Consider the following 2901-nt stretch of genomic DNA (forward strand, 5'->3'; position numbering starts at 1 on the left):
ATCCAATGATTGAGTAAATGTTATTGAGCATTGACAGCATTTCAGGCTCTATGCAAATAGTGCAGCCAAACAAATGAAAATTGCATGAATTGTTTGCAAGAGCTCTGACTGGTAGCAAAGAAATAACCCAAGAGTATTCAAGTGTCACGAGTGCTAACAAAAAAAGAAAAAAAGAAAGTTATTGAATGGCCAGGAAATGGCTATTTTAAGTGGAATGGTTAATTTAAGAACCCTCAGCCGGGCGTGGTGGCACACGCCTTTAATCCCAGCACTTGGGAGGCAGAGGCAGGTGGATTTCTGAGTTCGAGGCCAGCCTGGTCTACAGAGTGAGTTCCAGGACAGCCAGAGCTACACAGAGAAACCCTGTCTCGAAAAAAACAAAACAAAACAAAAAAAAAAAAAAAAAAAAGAACCCTCTAAAGACAACGTTGAACAGAGAGGCACAAATTAAGTGAAGAAGTAATGACTGGGAAAGCGCCACTAACCTGCACATCTCCAGAATCTCTCCTATGTGGCCTCATTAGTTCCAAAGCTGTGTGGTTAGGTAGGTTTGCATTCCACTGAAGATTGCCTACTCAAGTTTAAACCTTCATTTAATGGCTCTGAGACCCCCTACCTGTAGATACCAAAATCCATGCACACTCAGGTCCTGTCCTAGTTAGCTTTAACTGTCAACTTGATAGCCTAAAATCACCTGAGAATTGAGGGATTGCCAAAAACAAACAGATTTTTGAGCATATCTGGGGGGGGGAGTAATTAATCGTTAATTGATATAGGAAGTCCCAGCCAACTGTGGGCAGCACCATTCCCTAAGCAAGTAGTTCTGTGCCGTGTAAAACAGCTAGCTGAGCGTGAGCCTGTAAGTGAAATAGTAAGCAGTACTTTATTCTTCTATAGTTTCTGCTTAAGTTTCTTTTGGCCACACTTCTTTGCTTGCAAATGTTCATTGCAATGAATTGTTGGTCTGGTACAAGGCCTCTGGATTCTGTCAAATTATGAATTCTGGAATCTCACTAGGAATTCTCTCGGATATTCTGTTGCTGCCCTGTGTCATAGAGATTCTGTAGTTTTGGATCTGTAGGACCAACCTCTCTATGCACTCCTGAAGTTCATCAACTGGGTTGAGGTAGACCAATTTAAAGCACTGGATCTGGGCCTGAGAGATATCCAAGCCAACCAGCTCTCCTGTACCCACACCACTAGAGTGGGCTCTCCTTTCCTGCCTGGCTGGTCCATCCAATGCCACAGCCAGCAAGGGGCAGAGCCAGCTATTCCACTCACATACTCTCAGGCCTGGCTCGTATGAGTCCATGCCAACAGAGCCAGCTCTACTGTGTTATCCAGATGAGATGCAGGGCCTGTGGTGGCTCTCCTACTATCATGCCCTAGGGCCCAGGCAAGATGCAGGGCTGTTCTCCTGAGTGTTGCAGCTGGTGAGGAACAGGGACAGTTCTCCCACACTAGAGACCCTGAGGCCAGCTCTCCCATCTGCCATAGGTGGCAAAAGACAAAGGAGGGGAGGAGAGCATCTCTCTCATCCTGCCACAGCACAGCAGACAAGAGGCAGGTCACCCAGCAGACAAGTGGTGGGGCCAGATCTTTCATGGTTACAACCTCAGGGCTGGCTCCCCGCCCCACCCCCCAACTTCCACAATTAGGGCCAGCCTTACTGTGCTTCCTGGACAGTGTGTGGAGCTGATTTCTAGAGTACTGCAGCTTGATAGGGGGTGGGGTCGGCTCTCCTGCTCTCAGGCCCCCAGGGCCAGTGCTCCCATGGTGCTCAGTCCAGGAGTGGGGCCAGTTCTGCACAGCCCTCAGACATATACACCTCTCCAGGTGGCAGCCCAGACCGTGAATTTCAGCCTGGCCCTTGATGGCAACAGACCCCTGCTGCTTCAGGGCTATAGACCCAACTGTGGCAGCACAGGCCAGGACCTCAGCATGGTCCCAGGTGGCATCACTGGTATTCACATCCTGCTGTTCTTTACTACCCTCGAACCTCCAGTTCTGCCTCTCTTCATTGTGCTTCATTGCCTGTGTTTAAGAACCCTAAATAAGGGGCTGGTGAGATGGCTCAGTGGGTAAGAGCACCCAACTGCTCTTCCGAAGGTCCAGAGTTCAAATCCCAGCAACCACATGGTGGTTCACAACCATCTGTAACAAGATCTGACTCCCTCTTCTGGTGTGTCTGAAGACAGCTACAGTGTACTTACATATAATAATAAATAAATCTTTAAAAAAAAAAAAGAACCCTAAATAAAGTAGGTTTTGGGGAAAAAAATCTAAACCTACAGTCTCAGGCTTGCTTTTCCATGGAGTGTTAGACTACTAAGCATTCAGATGGTCACAGGTCAGAACACTGAGCACAGATATATCCTCTCCTCTCTGACCCCTACTGATGCACATGTGATACAGCAGCCACACTTGCAAACCCTCTAGGGTCAGACCAAATTGGTTTTGGTCACAGCAGGAAGCAAACTAGAATAGGTCCCCTAGGATGGCCCTCTGTTTTCATGGGTACGTGAAAACTACTATCTTAGCTCCCTTTTCAAAGATTGATTTTTAATTGTGTGTGCGCACATCTGTGTGTGTGTTTATGTACATGTGGGTATGTTGCCTATGGAGGCTAAAAGAGTGCATCAGATTCTCTAGAGCTGGAGTTAGAAGCTGTTCTGAGCCTCCAGATATGGATTCTGGGAACTGAACTCTCATCTTCTTCAAAGGCAGTATTTGCTCTTAATTGGCAAAACATCTCTCCAGCTCCTACTCTCTAACTATTTTTATGAGACAGGGTCTCTCTATATAACCCTGGCTGACCTGTAAATCACTCTGTAGACTATGCTGGTCTTGAACTCACAGAGATCTGCCTGCTTCTGCCTCCGCATTGTTGGGACTGAAGAC

General features: G+C 47.1%; 1 non-coding gene across 1 annotated transcript; it reads right to left on the bottom strand.

The window, feature by feature from the left end:
• Positions 1 to 2316: 2316 nt before the first annotated feature.
• On the bottom strand, positions 2317 to 2446 carry Gm23014. The gene has a single exon (XR_003956608.1). It is a non-coding gene; the product is annotated as a small nucleolar RNA SNORA17 (small nucleolar RNA).
• Positions 2447 to 2901: the final 455 nt, after the last annotated feature.

Source organism: Mus musculus, chromosome 6 (genome assembly GCF_000001635.26).
Source record: "Mus musculus strain C57BL/6J chromosome 6, GRCm38.p6 C57BL/6J".
Lineage (NCBI taxonomy): Eukaryota > Metazoa > Chordata > Mammalia > Rodentia > Muridae > Mus > Mus musculus.